Here is a 20,186-nt window from a genome sequence, read left to right as displayed (position 1 = left end):
AATATGTAATTAAGCTAATTGATTTCTAATCTACTCAAATGACTTGATTCTAATCTCCTATTACAAGGGAGTATTTATAATAAGTACAAATATTAGGTTAACTAACGGCTTAAATGACAATTAAGTCCCTAAGATGAAGATTAATGCCTTGCAAGTCCCTAAGGAGCCGCTCGACCTAACCCTGTTGGACGCCCATGCTGTAAGAGAATTCGCCCGTCCTGCTTGTGGGACGCTCGGGCTGTGTCTTTGGGACGCCCGTCTTGAGCATCAAGACGCTCAGGATGAGCTTGGGATACTCCTCTCACAGGTCAGTATGGCTTCTTCTTCATTTTGCTGCTTCAAGATCCGTGGAGATCGTTGAGGAGCCTTGGGGGGTCCTTCATCATTGCCTAAATACTTGTGTTATTGATCTAGGCCTTTAGTATCGGTCTCCTCTTTGATGCTGGGTTGCTAAATGCGATCAATTTAGCACCGTTTTTTGTCTATACACGCAAGACTATTGCTCCTTCCCTACCAAAGGCACAACACCTCATAGAATATGCAATGTAGGAAGCTTAAGATAGAAAAGACCCTAAGACTTGCATGAAAGCATAGGAACCAGGATAGTTCGGGAACTAAATGTATGCAAATACGAGTCACATCACTACTCTTGGCTCCGATTTATGAAAAAAACTAGCGTTAGCTTTCTACAAGAAGTTCTACCCACCGGAGAAGACTAACATGCTTAGAGCTCAAATTACGGGATTTAAGCAAAGAGATGAAGAATCGCTATATGAAGCTTCAGAGCGTTTCCAGGCCATTTGTACGTCTTGTCCTCATCATGGACATAATAAATGGTTTCTAGTCCAACAATTTTGGAATGGACTATATGAAGATTCAAGAAATTTTTTGAAAATGGGTTCAAATGGTATGTTCACCGAAGTTGATGACAACCAAAATTGGGCAAAAATGGAAAAGATGGCTACTCATAGCTCACAATATGGTAGACCTTGAAAATCTAGTAGAGGAGGCCGACATGAGGTCGATTTCGTGACACAACCTAGTGCCGACTTTGGTGTTCAATTAAGCTCTCACATGCATACCATGAACTTGAAGTTCCAGGAAGCCATATAGGAAGTGAAGAAGGCTTCAACTCCAACAAAGCAACAAATGGTTCATCAAGTGAATACCATGGCTAGGACACCATCTATTCGAAGTGGAATTGGTGAAAGTTGTGATCCTTTGGGACATGATCAACAAGAATTTAGAGGGGCAAATGAACAAGTGAATGCTTTTCAAGCATATAAGAATGGTACCCCATACTCAAACTTTTACAATGAAAACACCAAGTACCACCCAAACATATCATACAAGTCCAAATGTTCAAAACCCACAACCAACATACATCCCACCTCCATTTAGAAATCCTATACAACGACCTTTCTATAACAAAAACAAACGATTCCAAAATCAACCATCATACAACTAATCCTCATACAACCAACGCAATAACCTAACCCTTGATGTTCAAAAAGCGGTTCTCCAAATGCAAAGGAACGAACAAGAATTCTTTGCTCAAATGCAAAAAGATAGCCAATCAAAAGATATCACCATTAACAATATCCTTGCAAGCAACAAGATTACACTCGGCCCAATTCACCTTCCCGACTCATCCATTATTTTATTCTTATTATTATTATTATTCCGTCTTACTCACAATTATTATATATAAAACCTTTTAATTAATTACTCAAATTACGTAAATTATCTTTATAAATGCTATAAAATTACGGTGTTATATAGTCTTCCCCCCTTAAAATGAATTTCGTCCCGAAGTTCACTTAGGAATACTACAAAAGCCTCAACAAATACCAATACAATTGAGCATCATTCAACTTATCACCACTTAAACACAATCAACCGTTCATTATTATCCAGCCATATCAGACTTCGTCAAAATGTATTACAGAATAACTCAAAACACATAATGTATCACAAAATAAACTCAAAACATGAGATGTCACATTCCACCCTCCGAAAAATAAGCTTCGTCCTGAAGTTTCGGAACTAATACTTTATTGAAACTGCTAATAACTTAAATACTTATAAATGAAAAAACTCCCAATCCACCTAACGAATACGAATTACCCTTCTCCCCCACAAACATTACATAAGCATACCATTAGAACTCATAAACAAGGTCAAAAAAATGTCAAAACAATTTTTTTTAGACATTTATCGTGAAACTTGCATTTACAAAAGTTATAAATCATGCTGTAATTTCCAAATATCAGGAATAAATAACCGTTCAAGTAAATCTTGAGTTTTTATACTTTTTAGAAAATACTAAGAGTTAACTATACATGAGGAAAAGAATGAGGTTCAAACCTTGGAAATTCGATTTTAAAAGGTTTTTACAACTCAATTGGTCAAAACAGAAAATTAACTGCAATTTGTCAGAGAGTTGGGTCAATTTGCAAAAATCACCATTAATTAACGACACATCAAGAATTAACGTGGCTTATCAATTTGAAAATATATGTGAGTCTTTTAAACAGTGGAGTTGGAATTATGCAAGAATTATAGGTAAGTTTTAAATGGAAAATTTTATAAAAGCGTAGGTCGAAAACATGAATGCACATGAACTTTCTGACCACTGTTCACTAAAACATTTATTTCTCCTAAACCGTAACTCATCTACACATGAAACTAATGGCAAACGAAAGCTAACTCACAGGGCTATCACTCATAAAATTTCCGTCCATATATGACCTACTAGTAATATATGGAAACTAAAACAACCAGGGGTAAAGTTCTGAGAAATCGAGTTTCCAGCACTAGTATACCTTCCACTAAGTCATATGCCTCACAATCAACTACACATGCTAAACTATCAATTCTTGACATTGCACTCTACGCATCTCTATTGCTAAACAGTAATAATCATGGTTGAGGGATCACATAAACGCATTTCACTAGACATGATACTATCATTAGCATACAGCATCCAACCATGCAAACGTCAACGATCCACAGATAATTCCATGTTGATGATCATAACAACTTAATATCTTATCCAGTAACCATTTCTCATTTTCCATCCATAAACAATACCAATAAACAATTTCACATTCCATCACAAATCTCATTTGGCCAAGCCATCTATCATACAAAATACTAACCATTATCCACCCTGCCACAAGATTAGTAAATCTATATTCATGCATTCATCAACCTCCCATAAATCCGAAAATTCCTCCTTCAAACTACCCCACGCTCTCAAATTTGACTCAGGGTACCCGGTTTAAAACTCAGAAGGCCAAAGAGTACGAATTAAGGCTAGCTTCTTAACCGCACTAAGAGGGGCTCCTAAAAGTTTCTACCCGGAGTTCATTTTATTAGACACATCCTATGTTCATTAGTTTAGGCTCGAGGATCGTTTTGCTCTGATACCACTTTGTAACACCCCCATTTATTTAGGAGCCTTTAGCAAGACATTCCCAAATAAATAGGACTGTTACCATCTTGGTTTCCTGAGTTAGTGAATAACAAAGTACAACAAACCAAAGTACTTTAAATAAAATTTAGCAATTACATGTTTATTACAACTTAAGCAACTAAAACTTAATATAAAATTTAATACATCTCGCTGCGGAAATAAATAAAGTGGTTAATAACTATATGATCTACACTTTTAGGTAGACTGGCCGAATTCTTACGCATGCCTATAAGCTCCCAAGTCAGCAAATCTTAAATACCTGTCAAAACTGTTCCCCGGTTATGGTTCATCATAGATTTTCACGAATACACTGTCAACCATGAGGTTGAGTAGGATAACAATCTTAAGACGAATAATAAAAATGATATAAAGATTCAAACACAAATGCCCATCAACCTGTTCTCTTAATTTAACCTTCAACCTCCCGTTGAGTCACACATCAGCCCTCAACCTCCAGTTGACTAGACATACAAGAGACAGGTCTGCAAAACTACCATGAAGGTATTAAACGGTGTCTGCCAGTAAGTTTATAATATATCACCCGAAGGCACTTACCATGATGTCTACCTCAGCCAGTAAGTTTATATCACATCACCCGAAAGCTCTTACCATGATGTCTGCGAGTGTAAACCTGATATCCAACCCATTATCAAACCAACCATAGCAACAACAACGGCTACATACCACACTATCTCAAAGATAACTCAACCCAGCGCTTCCAATCACAATATGCCTTTCATACGATAATCCAATCACAGTCAACACAATTCAATTGTCACAGTATCCTAATAAATAACACATACGCAAATAAGATAGTACAGTAGAATCGTTATCCTACCTGTCAAACAAATGCTCCAATAAATGCAATCCGAATAAATAGAAATCCAATTAACAAAGCTTCTCACAACTCCATCACCTAAACAAATAATAATTATAATTACTAATTACATCATGTATTAATTATAAATTAATTAATTATTGTTATTAATTAGAATTCACGCGAAAATACTAAATTAATCTCGTCTTTAAAAATAACCCGAGTTAACCTATCAATTAATCCAATTACTGAATAAATTATATTAACTTTATATAAACATACGTGATTCAATTAAATAAAAACCCGTCTCAAACCATCCTAAACAAGTCCCAAGAACGATGGTCAAATCCCATCTTAACCCTTAGTCAACCCCGCACAATAGACATTGACCACAACAATATACACGACATAATCAATCAAAACACCACTCGTGTACCCACCATATGGTCTAATAGCTACCACCTCCCTTCCACCCACGACCACCACCTGACACCGCCTGTCAGCCACCCCCACGTCAGCCCAACAACACCACACACAATCTCCCCACCTTACCCTAACACCTACGACCAACAATAGCCAATAACAAGCAACACACAGCGACATATAACAACACAAACATCCTGCGACCACAGTACACCACCTCCCACCACCCTCGATAACCTACCATGGTTAACTCACCGCTAGGAACACGGCCAACCCTCGCCCAGTCATGACCCCCTCGACAATGTCCCAGAATCCCCTATTTATACATGGTGTAACTAACCTATAAGCACAACAAATCCTTCGAATTCCGGCGAGACACTACACCAACCACCACATGTAACCACCCCTGACCTCCCACTAGGGTCGACCGACCACCACAAGCCCAACCACCCAAGGTCTGAGTTCAAACGAGTCACAATAATGGTATAAATACGGGTTTAACGTGTCCCAAACACGCACGAAAACCCAGTAATGACTCCACCCGTGACGGTCAACTGGAGGTCTGGCCAACCCCCTGGTGCCCCAGGGTCAATGTCACGGTCACGGCTAAGCTTATAGTGGTCTACAATGCGAGTTATTTTAATTATAAAATTAATACATTATAATATAAGACGGTCTTACCTTGAGACGATAATATACGCTGAATTCTTCCCTTTTCTCCCTTCTAAATCTCCCCCCCCTCTCTCTCTCTCTCTCTTTATTGTGAGATTATAAATTTTATGAGTGAATAAGGTGTCTAATTAGGTCATGTCTTCTATTTATAGTGATAAGGTAGGTCATATAGAAAGATATTTGGAAACTAATATATTATATATATTATTATTATTATATTATTAACTCTTACTTGGCCTTACACGATTACACTCGGCCCAATTCCATTATTTTATTATTATTATTCCGTCTTACTCACAATTATTATATATAAAATCTTTTAATTAATTAAGTAAATTACTTAAATTATCTTTATAAAATGACGGGATATTACATTACCTCCTCAAGGTAATCCAACCACAAGAAATTAAACGGCTCAAGCTATCTACTTAAGAAGTGGTACTCAATATGAGAGTCCTGTGAAGCCAAGTGAAGAGATTATTGTTGAGGTGAGGAGCAAGATAGATGACAAAGGTTTGGAGAAAAATGGGTAATTCAAGGAAAAATGGTGAGAAGGTGGTGGATGTAAGCAATAATGAAAGTGAGTCAAAGAAGAAGAAGAAGAAGAAGAAGAAGAAGAAGAAGAAGAAGAAGAAGAAGAAGAAGAAGAAAGAAGGAGAAGAGAGAAAGAAGAAGATTGATGAGGAGCCTATTGTCATTAGGGTATCATTTCCATGTAGGCAAATGAAGCCTAAAATGGAAAAGCAACTTTGGAAATTTATGAAAATCGTGAAGAATTTAGAAGTCTAAATTCCTTTCACCGAGTTGATTACCCATGTCTCAGCTTATGCAAAGTATATGAAGGATATCCTCACAACGAAGAAGTCCATTGGTCAAACGGAAACAATTTCTTTTGTTGATGCTTCTAGTGTTATACTACAAGGTACTTCACTACCAAAGCTACAAGATCCTGGAGGTTTCTCTATCCCTTGCACAATTGGAGATACAAGATTTGAAAGGGCACTATCTGACCTTAGATCAAGTGTAAGCATGACGCCATACTCTGTTTGTGCAAAGCTAAGGATGGGAGAGTAAAAGTGCACAAGCATGACGCTTCAAATGAAGGATCGCTCTACAAAGAAGCCCATGCGAGTTTAGAAGGATTTACCTGTTATAGTGGGAAAGTTCTTCATTCCCGTTGACTATCGTAGACATGGCGGAAGATGCTCATATCCCAATCATCTTGGGAAGACCATTATTCCACACCGCCTGAGCCGTAATATATGTGAAGAGCGGAATGCTCACCTTTGAAGTAGGCGATGAAAGTATAACCTTCAATCTTATCAATCTGATGAAAGCCCCCAATCTCAAGGAACCATGCTTCATGGTGAACTATGCTTCTAATGATAAGAATAATAAAGTAGAGATTCCTCCTTGTCCACATCCAAGAGAAAAACCCCCTATTGATAAAGGCAAGGTAAAGGCTCCAACTTGGAAGCAAGAGGTTGATGAAGGCTTAAATGAAGCTATGAAAGAAGTAATTTTTGATAAGATCAAGAACAAGATTGCAACCTTGGATGCTCCGGGTTGTAAGGAAAAGAAAAAGGACCTTGAAGGCTTAAATGAAGCTATGAAAGAAGTGGTGGCTATTGCTAACAATGGAATTGGAGAAATGAATGGCGAAACCAAGATGTTAATGGTCTTTGGCATGACGAGTTTGAGCGGATATTCAATACCTATGTTGAAAATGCAATGTTCGTCGATTATGACTACCCAAGTATTCTTGGAATTTATTCAACAAATGTGAAAAAGCTTTTGCTTACTTCCACGGGACGTTGCGTAACATCAGCAACGTCCTAGATTTGCCCCCTTGACAAAACATAACAAGGAGATGAGTTTGGTGGAGTCCTCCCTAAACTCCCAATTGTACATATTGTAACCCTCTAATTTTGCATTTCATTAAGTGTTGTTTCATTGCATTTAATATATTTGTCTGATTAGTGATACTTTACATGAGAGAAGGTAATGGAGGGTTTTCTAATTGTGTTTAACGTGTGTATGAGTAGACATAAAGTGTGGTAATGCTCAATCAATTTGATTACCATTTCCCCACACTAAATGAAGAAAATCAAGCATTGAAAAGGAGATCCGATCCTCTAAAAGGCAAGTAGCGCTGGTTATATGTTGACAACAAGCAAGTTCAAGTGCTCCCCATAAACCCGCCCAAGCTGAGGAGCAGGACGGACGAGCTGAGCTGAACCTGTCCGAGCAGGGAGACAACCTGGGCGAGCAGAGAGTCAACCCGGGTGGGCTCCAAAGGCAAAATCAAGATCTGCCCAGAAACTCGCCCGAGCCAAGGTGCAATCCGGCGAGCTCCTCAATCCCCATGAGCTTAAACACGGGATTTCCTCTTCTCTAATTCATTTCTTCCCTAATTTCAAAACATAATACCTTCCTCTCAAACAAAAACACCTATCTCCCATAACACAAATCACTCAATACTCAATTAAATCACCCCAAATTTGTTTCTAATTCATCTTTGACACATTTAATCAAATCCAATATAACTTTTTAGCTTTCAAACTACTCAAATCACTCAAAAACTGACTCACCCAAACCTAGGATTTGAGAAATTCGAATTGGGAAAATATCCAATTTGGTTTGATTGTTATCTTAAATTGGTGATTGAAGAAGACTTGTCAAGTATATTCAAGGCTAACTGATACTATATTGTCAAAGTTTGAAAAAATTCAATGCATTTTCTTTGGGATGGCTTGGACAAAGGGAAAAACCAAGGCACCAAGTGGGTGCACTCTCACAAAAAGGCAAAGAACATTGCCATGCAAGACAATTGTGGTATCAATTATGGTGGAGAGGCAACGCTCCCCACATTCCAACAATCGAGCCAGTTGAAGGATTTCCAGAGGTAATCTTAACTGATGAAGAACATAAGTAATCCTTTCCTTCTCTATCAACTAATAATGTTTTAGCTACCATATTCATATGCCATGATACATTTGACAAAGTTGGTATCTTGAAAGATACACGATCCTTTTTCGAGTCTATGAGTCTAGGCACATTTTTCGACATGCATAAAAAGACCTATAAGGCCTTGACTTTTGAATTCGTTAGTTAAATGAATATGGTTCGATAAGAGGATCGAAAATTCTTGGAATTCCATCTTGCCAGCATGTGGACATGGGCCACCTACACGCCAATCCAACCTGTGGACGAATAGCGGTCTTGAAGCCAAATTTGGAGGCGTAGAAATGCTTTGACAGTATCGCTTTAGATAGGTTGGTTTTGTCTCTCGATGAAGGTCTCGAAACGATCTTAGAGATGTTCGGAGTCAGCACCAAGCAATTATGGGATGCTTGGAAACCGTTCGAATCTACTTTATACCTCAATCAATAAAGCCAAAAAGCGGTGCTTGACATAGGTACTAAAGATAAGGACTTGTCCCTCTTTAGCATCCTATCGCTAGAATGACTCTCGTTGCCATGGATAAGGTCATCCACTATCCAAAGCTTATGAGTAAGGGGTGAGGTTACGTATTAGGAAGCTCTTTAATCGAACACCCAATCCCGCCGGCGTTAGCGGCTTCTACTTATCGATCGTGCTTGCTAAGTGCAAAAGTTGATAAAACGGTAAATGCATGAATGCGCATCCAAAAGCTTAACCTCACATATGATACTTTGCTAAGTCGATTTGTTTATCCAAATATCAAGTAATTGATGTCGAGTATGATTTAGATTGATTTACATGCCAAAACGGAAACTAAACAACCATTTACCAAGTTCAGATATTCAATTTCTAGGTTGGAAATACAATGTCCTTCAATTATGACTACCCAAGTATTCTTAGGATTTATTCAACAAATGTGAAAAAGCATTCTCTTACACCATCGTGACGTTGCGCAACATCAACAACGTCCAAGATTCGCCCCCTTCACAAAATATAACAAGGAGATGAGTTTGGTGGAGTCCTCCCTAAACTACCAATTGTACATATTCTAACCCTTTAACTTTGCATTTCATTAAGTGTTATTTCATTGCATTTAATTTATTTGCATGATTAGTTATACTTTACATGAGAGAAGGTAATGGAGGGTTTTCTAATTGTGTTTGACGTGAGTAGAAGGAGTAGAAATGAACTGTGGTAATGCTCAATACATTTGATTATCATCGCCCTACACTAAATGAAAAAAAATCAAGCATTGGAAAGGAGATCCGACCCTCTAAACGGCAAGTAGCGCGGGTTATATGTTGACAACAAGCAAATTCAAGTGTTGCCCATAAACCCGCCCGAGCTGAGGAGTAGGACGGACGAGCTGAGCTGAACCCGTCAGAGCAGGGAGACAACCTGGGCGAGCAGAGAGTCAAACCAGGCGGGCTCCAAAGGCAAAATCAAGATCTGCCTAGAAACATGCCCAAGCCAAGGTGCAATCCAAGCGAGCTCCTCAATCCCCACGAGCTTAAACACGGGATTTACTCTTCTCCAATTCATTTCTTCTCCAATTTTAACACATATTACCTCCCTCTCAAATAAAAACACCCATCTCCCATATCACAAATCACTCAATATTAAATCAAATCACCCCAAATTTGTTTCTAATTCATCTTTGACACATTTAATCAACTCCAACATCCCTTTTTATCTTACAAACTACTCAAATCACTCAAAAACTGACTCACCCAAACCTAGGATTTAAGAAATTCGAATTGGGCAAATATCCAATTTGGTTTTGTTATTATCTTGAATTGGTGATTGAAGAAGTCTTCTCAAGCATATTGAAGACTGACTGATACTATTTTGTCAAAGTTTGAAGAAATTCAAGGCATTTTCTTTGGGATGGCTAGGACAAAGGGAAACACCAAGGCACCAAGTGGGTCCACTCTCACAAAAAGGCAAAGAACATTCCCATGCAAGGCAATTATGGTATCAACTATGGTGGAGAGGCAACGCTCCCCACATTCAACAATCGAGCCACTTGAAGGATTTCCAGAGGTAATCTTTATTTATGAAGAATATAAGTAATCATTTCCTTCTCTATTAACTAAGAATGTTTTAGCTACCAAATTCCTATGCCATGATACATTAGACAAACATGGTATCTTGAAAGATACACGATCCTTCGTTGAGTCTAGGCACATTTTTCGTCATGCATGAAGAGACCTATAAAGCCTTTACTTTTGAATTCGTTAGTTAAATGAATATAGTTCGACAAGAGGATCAAAAATTCTTGCAATTTCATTTTGCCAACATGTGGACATGGCCTACCTACACGCCAATCCAACCTGTGGACGTATAACGGTCTTGAAGCCAAATTTGGGAACGTAGAAATGCTTTGACAGGATCCCTTTAGATACATCGGTTTTGTCTAGTTGAAGGTCTCAAAACCATCCTAGAGTTGTTCGCAGTCGCCACCAAGCAATTATGGGATTCATGCAAACCGTTCCAATCCACTTTATACCTCGGTGAATAAAGCCAAAAAGTGGTGCTTGATATAGGTACTAAAGATAAGGACTTGTCCCCCCTTTAGCATCTTATCACTAGAATGACTCTCGTTGACATGGATAAGGTCATCCACAATCTAAAGGTTTTGAGTAAGGGGTAAGGGTACGTATTGGGAAGCTCTTTAATCGAACACCCAATCTCGCCCGCGTTAGCTGCCTCTACTGATCGATCGTGCTTTCTAAGTGCAAAAGTTGATAAAACGGTAAATGCATGAATGCACATCCAAAAGTTTAACCTAACATATGAAAGTTTAGTAAGTCGGTTTGTTTATCCAAATATCAAGTAATTGATGTCGAGTTGGAATTAGATTGATTTACATGCCAAAACGGAAACTAAACATCCATTTACCAAGTTCGGATATTCAATTTTTATGTTGGAAATACAATCTCCTTCGATTATTACTACCCAAGTATTCTTGGGATTTATTCAACAAATGTGAAAAAGATTTCGCTTACTCCCACGGGACATTGTCCAACATCAACAACGACCTAGATTTGCCCCCTTGACAAAACTTAACAAGGAGAGGAGTTTGGTGGAGTCCTCCCTAAACTACCAATTTTACATATAATAACCCTTTAACTTTGCATTTTATTAAGTGTTGTTTCATTGCATTTAATTTATTTGCATGATTAGTGATACTTTATATGAGAGAAGGTAATGGAGGGTTTGCTAATTGTGTTTGACGTGTGTAGATGGAGTTGAAATGAAGTGTGGTAATGCTCAATTAATTTTATTATCATTGCCCCACACTAAATGAAAAAAATCAAGCATTGGAAAGGAGATCCGACCCTTTAAAAGACCCTCCAAAGGGCAAGTAGCGCGGGTTATATGTTGACGACAAGCAAATTCAAGTGTTGCCCAGAAACGCGCCCGAGCTGAGGAGCAGGACGGACGAGCTGAGCTGAACCCGTCCGGGCAGGGAGACAACCTGGGCGAGCAGAGAGTCAACCCGGGCGGGATCGAAAGGCAAAATCAAGATCTGCCCAGAAACTTGCCTGAGTCAAGGTGCAATCCGGGCGAGCTCCTCAATCCCCACGAGCTTAAACACGGGATTTCCTCTTCTCCAATTTATTTCTTCCCCAATTTCAATAAATATTACCTCCCTCTCAAACAAAAACACCCATCTCCCATAACACAGATCACTCAATACTCAATCATATCACCCCAAATTTGTTTCTAATTCATCTTTGACACGTTTAATCAACTCCAATATCAATTTTAGCCTTCAAACTACTCAAATCACCCAAAACCTGACTCACCCAAACCTAGCATTTGAGAAATTCGAATTGGGCAAATATCCAATTTGGTTTTATTATTTTCTTGAATTGGTGATTAAAGAATACTTGACAAACATATTCAAGACTAATCGATATTATATTGTCAAAGTTTGAAGAAATTCAAGGCATTTTATTTGGGATGGCTAGGACAAAAGGAAACACCAAGGCACCAAGTGGGTCCACTCCCACAAAAAGGCATAGAACATTGGCATGCAAGGCAATTGTGGTATCAACTATGGTGGAGAGGCAACTCTCCCCACATTCCAACAATCGAGCCACTTGAAGGATTTCCAGAGGTAATCTTTATTGATGAAGAAAATAAGTAATCATTTCCTTCTCTATTAACTAAGAATGTTTTAGCTACCAAATTCCTATGCCATGATACATTAGACAAACTTGGTATCTTGAAAGATACACGATTCTTGTTCGAGTCTATGACCCTAGGCACATTTTTCGACATGGATGAAGAGACCTATAAGGCCTTGACTTTTGACTTCATTAGTTAAATGAAGATAGTTCAACAAGAGGATCGAAATTCTTGGAATTTCGTCTTGCCAACATCTGGACATGGACCACCTACACGCCAATCCAATCTGTGGACGTATATCAGTCTTGAAGCCATGTTTGGAGGTGTAGAAACGCTTCGACGAGATCGCTTAAAATAAGTCGGTTTCGTGTCGGTGAAGGTCTCAAAACGATGCTAGAGATGTTCGGAGTCGCTACCAAGAAATTATGGGATGCTTGGAAACCGTTCGAATCCACTTTATACCTCGGTCAATAAAGCCAAAAAGTGGTGCTTGACATAGGTACTAAAGATAAGGACTTGTCCCCCTTTAGCATCCTATCGCTAGAATGACTCTCTTTAACATAGATAAGGTCGTCCACTATCTAAAGGTCCTGAGTAAGGTGTGAGGGTACGTATTAAAAAGCTCCTTTATCGAACACCCAATCCCGCCCGCATTAGCGGCCTCTACTGATCGATCGTGCTTGCTAAGTGCAAAAGTTGATAAAACGGTAAATGCATGAATGCGCATCCAATAGTTTAACCTAACATCTGAAAGTTTTCTAAGTCGGTTTGTTTATTCAAATATTAAGTAATCACTAGTAGAAAAAACCCTTATAGTGGCGGTCATAAATGACCTTTATGTGGCGGTTTTTTCAGATTTTGAGTGCGTCGTATATCACGGGGTTGTTTACACTTTGCAACGGTTGTACAACCGCCACTATAGCTTTTCTACAGTGGCAGTTTTGTTTTAAAACCGCCATTATAGGTTACTATAAAACGACGGTTGTTAGACAAAAATCGCCATTATAACTCATATATAGTGGTGGTTATTGTTTGAAAACCGCCACCATAGGTATATCAATAATATCATTACACCACTATATGTTCTTTATAACGACGGTTCTTGTTCGTACAGAACCGCCACTAAAGGTAATTATAACGTCGGTTGTTTGGTGAAGAACCGCCACAATAAATAGTTATTTAAAAAAAAATACATATATATTTGCTGCCAAAATTTTGGTACTAATATCTTAGAGATTTGACAATCCAAATAGCAAAATAAACAAACAATACATACAAGATAATGACAACCAACAAACTTGTGTATCATCCGACCTAAACAAACAATACATACAAGAGAATGACAACCAACAAACAATACATACAAGAGAATCACATACACGTCTTAGTTTATAAACTTATTAACATTACAATTCCCTAAACTTTTGATAGCTCACACCTCTTTAGCATCTTTCATCTCGTCAACGTTGAATCTCCAAAAATAAATTTAGCAAACCAATAGCAAGAAAAACAACCTCGGCATTATTAAAACCTGTATTATTAAAATCAACATAAGACATTATAAATAGTGAATTATTAATCCACCTTATAATTAGCATTAAATCAAATGCACAATGGCTACATAAAAGACACATAACTAATATAAGAAAATAAAACTTATTAAATAGAATGCATTTACAGAATCAACCAATTGGTACCATAGAAACACTTGCAACAAAGATACATGAAAGTTACAGCAAAACAGTGGTGAGACAATTGGGAGGCTTCCTTTTGGGTTGCAATTTCCTGGATTTATAAGAAATATATAGTGAAATAAAGATAGTTAAGGATCATCCGTATGCACACAAAGTCACAACCGAACCTTCTCGGAGCACGAAACAAATGAAAACCCTGCACAAGTATAAGCATCATGGCCCCTTGTGTCACAGGGTTTCAGTAGCTTTTGTCAGTATACAGGCTCCATAACTTGTAATTTGTTAACAATAAAAAGTAGTATTCCAGATGTTGTGTATAACAAAGTTTGCGATGAGTTTCAAATATAAAATCAGAGGCTTGTATGCAATCACGGAGAAGCTAACAGAAATATAGCATTGCATTCAACAACACTAATAGCATTCAGGCCCAAAATTTTGTTCAAAACATGCCACAAAGGTAAGCTACTCTACAATTCTACATGCAAGACACTACAATTCTCATTTTAAGTTACATTACACCCCTTCATAACAGAAAATTGAGCAGGCAGGTCATCTTAAATTGAGCTATCTTTTTTTGCCTCTACTTTAGATTCACAAGAGCAAAAGGAATTGCTGAAGGTAATAATATGATAAATGTTAACTTTGGAAAGACACGTAATAATACGACGTCCAAAATTGCATCAGCTGAATGTTACCTGATAACATAGTAAGACTCATAGTCCAAAAAATATTAAAAACATAATTGATGCTAGATTTAAAAGAGCAGGTAATGAACTCACATTGATGCCATTTAGGTAACTCTCCTTCTCCACCCTTGCAATCTGAAAATTTCAAAACCAACCGCTGAAACTTGAAAGCTTGATGAAATGTAGAATGGATAATTAAGTTTAAAATAAAGAGGGAAGCTCATTTAGTCACCCGGCCGGTTCACTTGTATTCACTATATTTCCCTTTTACAGATGCAAAAGTTAGAATGACAAAAAAAAAGGAGAAGGTAATCCTACTATTGATAAAATAGTTTTCTTTCCTTTAACACGATATAACTTTAAACTCATGAAACATCAATACATAGACATCCAAATAGCAAAAACAAAAGGAGAAAGTCATTACACACTTTTGTCTAATATATCCTAGTTCAGGACAGGATAAATATCAATGTGTGCTCTCTCAATTTCCCCTACACAATAGATACACTCATATTACTTGTACATATAGTGAAACCACCACATACCATTCTTTTAAGGCGATACTAGTTGAACATAGAAAAATAGGTCACTAAACTGGTTATGCTTCTTTTTATAATGAAATAAAAGTCACTCAATTAATCTCTCAACACAATTTTCACCGTAGGTCATCGAAAATTTGTGTGTTGAACATACAATGGTAAGGTTGTGTAAATTTGAACCCCCGTACCTCACCATTTGAGGAGACCTTGAAGCCCTTGGTAATGTTGTTTTTGATGTAGTAGTTGACCAAAGTAAAGCATATAAAGACGAGTTCTAAATTTATACAAGCAAATAATAACACATCATCTTACTGTACATCAGTAGGAACTACATTGACGTTGACTAAGAAGATCACCAATAACATAAATTATAGGCAGAGAGGAGGTTATTCCACTCAACTTGAAGCACTAAGGTATTATCATCGGAAATACACTTACAATATCGGACATGTTATAACAAATCGTTATCACGACCTATGGTTAGTGGCACAATGGGTAGCAGTGAAAAATTTTTTATTAAAATTTGACACCTATTTTAGAAGTACAGTTGCAATGCCGGACAGGTTACAACATATGTAGCAGCACACATGAATATAAAACTAACCTTAATTTTAAAATTATAAAACCTTAATACCATTAAAAAATGAATCTAGAATATAATTGAACTGTTGAAGGACTTGAATTAAGTGAAAAAAAAAAACCAGTATACTTGGTGTTAAAGTAGGAGTCATGCAAGGCTAGGGCAGAGTCGTGACGGTGTGATAACATCGGAATCAAGTCCACAAATGACAACACCTGTAAATTACAAAGATCAATCGAAAACTAAAAAAATATTAACATACCATAATTTAGATTAAAATCAACACCCGCAAATTACAAAGTTGAATCGAACAACTGATAACATTGGTGGCCAGAAGTAAGGTTGAAAGTCGAGCAACACTATCAACAAATTAAACTATTGTCTGAAGAATATCAAACTAGATTAGAATAATATTAACAAGAGTTTCAATTTGGGGTTTATAAATTAAGTGTCCAGTTCTACCAAAGATGTATTTGGGCGAAGTGGAAGCCTAGGATGAAGCGTCAAGCGAAGAAGTAAGCATCCTAGTACCCAACTCAGTATCTAACCCTACGAAAGCAATTACATAGCATCCTTCAGCCTTCCTCACCAGAAATTAAGAATCTCACGGAAAGAATAATTCTTTGCCAAGAAACCGAAATTGGCCATTTCATTATCAACACAATTTTTTAGGGTGCAAACCCATATCCCACATCGGTAGAATAAAGATGGAAGATAATCTTTATAAGTATCTAGAAAATATAATAGTACGGGGCCTTTTGGGAAGGAGCCCAAGAGTAAATCCGTGAGGGGTTGGCCCAAAGCGGACAATATCGTACTATTATGGGTTGTGGACACAGATGCAGCAGAGGCCCAACACAGGGATATTCACGCTTCCGCACAACAAGTGGTACCAGAGGCCAAGGTTCGACTTGGGCTAGACAAAACGATCCATCAGGCCAAGACTTGAAGGTGGACGTACACTATAAGACGTGGAACTTCTATAGCTCGAGGGAGAGCTAATATGTTTGTGAGAAGCGACATGGTCTCACGGTGATGAGACGGCAGGCCGTCCAAGAGAAGATCGTCAGCGACCCGGCGAGGTGGGTTGAGGCTTAATGGAGGCTACAAAAGCGGTCCATGGTAAGTCCAAAAAGGCGGTCCGGTGTGACGTGCTGAGGCGGTGGATTCAGACCAATCCAGGGTATATTGGATGCAGAGTATTTTGATACGCTAGTGTAGCACAAGCCCCGTGAGACACATGGTGTGTCATTTAAGGGGAGGTTATCAAGTCTTGGTGATGCGGGTGTGTAGGTGATGAGGTTGCATAGTGTGGGAAATTATCCGTAGAGGTCAAGGGCGGAGTCAAGATGATGGTCCTTGGTTTGAGGGGAGGATTGTTAGGGTGCAAACCCATATCCCACATCGGTATAATAAAGATGGAAGATGATCTTTATAAGTGTCCAGAAAATATAATAGTACGAGGCCTTTTGGGAAGGAGCCGAAGAGTAAGTCCGTGAGGGCTTGGCCTAAATCGGACAATATCGTACTATTATGGGTTGTGGACACAGATGCAGCAGAGGCCCAACACGAGGTATTCACGCTTCCGCACAACATAATTCAACCAAAATCGTCTTAAACTCAGAAAAATAATTGCAGCTGAAAACCCGCAAACACAATTGTACCCAACTCAGTATGTAACCCCATTAACACAAACTGTCAAATAAAATCTATCAATAATTTAAGAACCAATAAAAGACTGAAACACGCATGGACTATGGAGTTAGTGTGTGTTATATACTTATAAGCGGTCTTATATTGTATAATCCAATAATTCAACAATACAATAACAGTCAATTTGATGATATTGATAAAGAATTAAATAATACTATAATTGCAATTAAATATGGTCAAAAGTACCTTTGATGTTGTTGCGGATAAAAGGCGGTGGCTTTGTATCGTTACCTGAGTTGAAATCGGAATTGATGATTGAATTGAGTCGAAAAATGTGCAGTGTAGCCGGAAACAACAAGAAGAATGAAGGTTGTCAACGGCGGCGTGAGAAGGAAACGGACGGTTGTCGAAGGCGGCGTGAGAAAAGGAAGTTGACGGTTGGGGGGTTGATGATTAAATTGAGGGAATTGTGATGAGGTTTATATTTAGTGGTGTGGAAAATGGAGAAGTCAAAAGACAAAGGAACTTAGTATTAATTTTTTTGGAGGGTTTTTTTTTCTATTAAAGTCGGTTTTAATTAAAAACCGACACAAAAATATATAGTAGCGGTTTTTTAGCCCAAAAAATTGTTGCTTAGTATTAATTTTTTGCATCATTCTTAACGTCGGTTGTTAATATAACCGCCACAATTGACTTAAGGTGGTGTTTTCTTTTTGGAACCGCCATAAAAAGTTTCAGTTATTGTGGACATGGGCCACAGGCCGGTCGTTGGATTTGGGCCACCTACCGATATGCGGTCACGGGCAACCTGCACGCCAAGCCAATCTGTGGACATGCAGCGGTCTTTTGAAAGCCACGCTCGGCGGCGTAAAATTACTTTCGACCGGATCGCTTTAGATCGGTCGGTTTCGTTTCGGTAAAGGTCTCGAAACGATGTAGAGATGTTCGGAGTCGCCACCAAGCATTTGTGGGATGCTTGGAACCCATTCGAATCCACCTTATACCTAGGTCAATCAAGGCAAAAAGCGGTGTTTGACATAGGTACAAAAGATAAGGACTCGTCCCCTTTTTAGCATTCTATGCCTAAAATGACTCTCGTACGCCCTGGATAAGGCCATCCACTATCCAAAGGTACTGAGTAAGAAGTGAGGGTACGTATTGGGAAGCTCTTTAATCGGACACCCAATCCCGCCCGCGTTAGCGGCCTCTACTGATCGATCGTGGTTGTTTAAGTGAAAAAGTTGATAAAACGGTGTAAATGCATGAATGCACATCCAAAAGTTTTAACCTAACATGTGAGCTTTCTAAGTCGGTTTGTTAATCGAAATATCAAGCATAAGATGTCAAGTTGGATTTAGATTGAGTTACATGTGAAACGGAAATTAAACATCCATTTACCAAGTTCGGGTTATGATTCTTAACACGATCCATTTATTGAAAAAGGGTATCAAATGACAAAGTGTAAAAAAACGTAAACTTGTCAATCTGATCTTTCACGTATTCGGATAAGCCGTAATCGGGATCGTCCTAGACAAGTACCAAAGTGGGACAGAACAGTGAGCCTATTGGCGAGATAAAGGGCTCTGTCCTGGTTTTGAAAGATTGAAACAGAGGGCCTCTTGGGGCACGAGCCATGGGGCGAACCAAGAGATGCTTCCTGGTTGTTTTAATAGAGGTTTGAAACCGTATTTGTTAATAAATGATTTGCAAGTATGATTTGCATGACTCGAAATAATTACTATAATATTAGTAATATTCGTTGTCGGATTTGCAAGTTTGAAAAGTATAGTTTACAAATAAAAATGTAAAATGCTTTATTTGAACTAATCATGTTAAGTTCATTTCTTTGTAATTATTCAAGTTAATCATCGTACTCGGATTAAACCGACATGGTATAAAGAACCAAGGATGATTATGAATTATGACTAATATATTTTCAAATGTAAACAAATGAGAAAAATGGTAAATAAAAGAAAAGGGTGTTAAAATACCCATTAAAATGTAATTAACCAATAATATTATTGAGTCACGGAATAAACCGTCATGGTATAAGGAACCAAGGATGGTTTTTGTAATGGTCAAAATATGTTTATCATAAAAATGAATTAAAACATTTGAAATGGTAAAACCGATTACAAATAAGAAAGAAATAAAGAGGAAAGACGAGAACAAACACGGATGAGTCTGTCCCAGACACCTACAAGAGGCGCGAGCCTCCTTGCATAGCAAGGAGCTCCTGTCTTAGGCCAAAACTCGGTTTTGGCTCGTCTAATCTATATTTGAATCGTGTTATGCATTGTTCATGCTTAGAAAGTCATGAAAACAGTCAAGACGTGAAATAAGGGAGTTTTTTACACCCTCAAACTTACGTGTATTGACGTTTGCATGGTAGACGACTTTAGAAGCGGTTTTCTCGTTGTGACTACTTGCAATCAAAGAAGTTTAAGAGAGTGCCTTAAAAAAGGATCTTGTTTTGAAAATATGTTGAAAATATGTTGTTGAAAAACATGTTGATTAATAAATCGAGTTCGTCAAATGGGTCGGTCAAATGCACGGCGACGGTA

The 20,186-nt window shown here is 38.1% G+C and overlaps 1 non-coding gene across 1 annotated transcript; it reads right to left on the bottom strand.

The window, feature by feature from the left end:
• Positions 1 to 720: 720 nt before the first annotated feature.
• LOC141635441 (small nucleolar RNA R71) lies at positions 721 to 828 on the bottom strand. Its single transcript, XR_012540132.1, has one exon. It is a non-coding gene; the product is annotated as a small nucleolar RNA R71 (small nucleolar RNA).
• Positions 829 to 20,186: the final 19,358 nt, after the last annotated feature.

Source organism: Silene latifolia, chromosome Y, assembly GCF_048544455.1.
Source record: "Silene latifolia isolate original U9 population chromosome Y, ASM4854445v1, whole genome shotgun sequence".
In the NCBI taxonomy this organism is placed as follows: domain Eukaryota; kingdom Viridiplantae; phylum Streptophyta; class Magnoliopsida; order Caryophyllales; family Caryophyllaceae; genus Silene; species Silene latifolia.
This window is presented reverse-complemented; position numbering and strand designations above follow the sequence as displayed.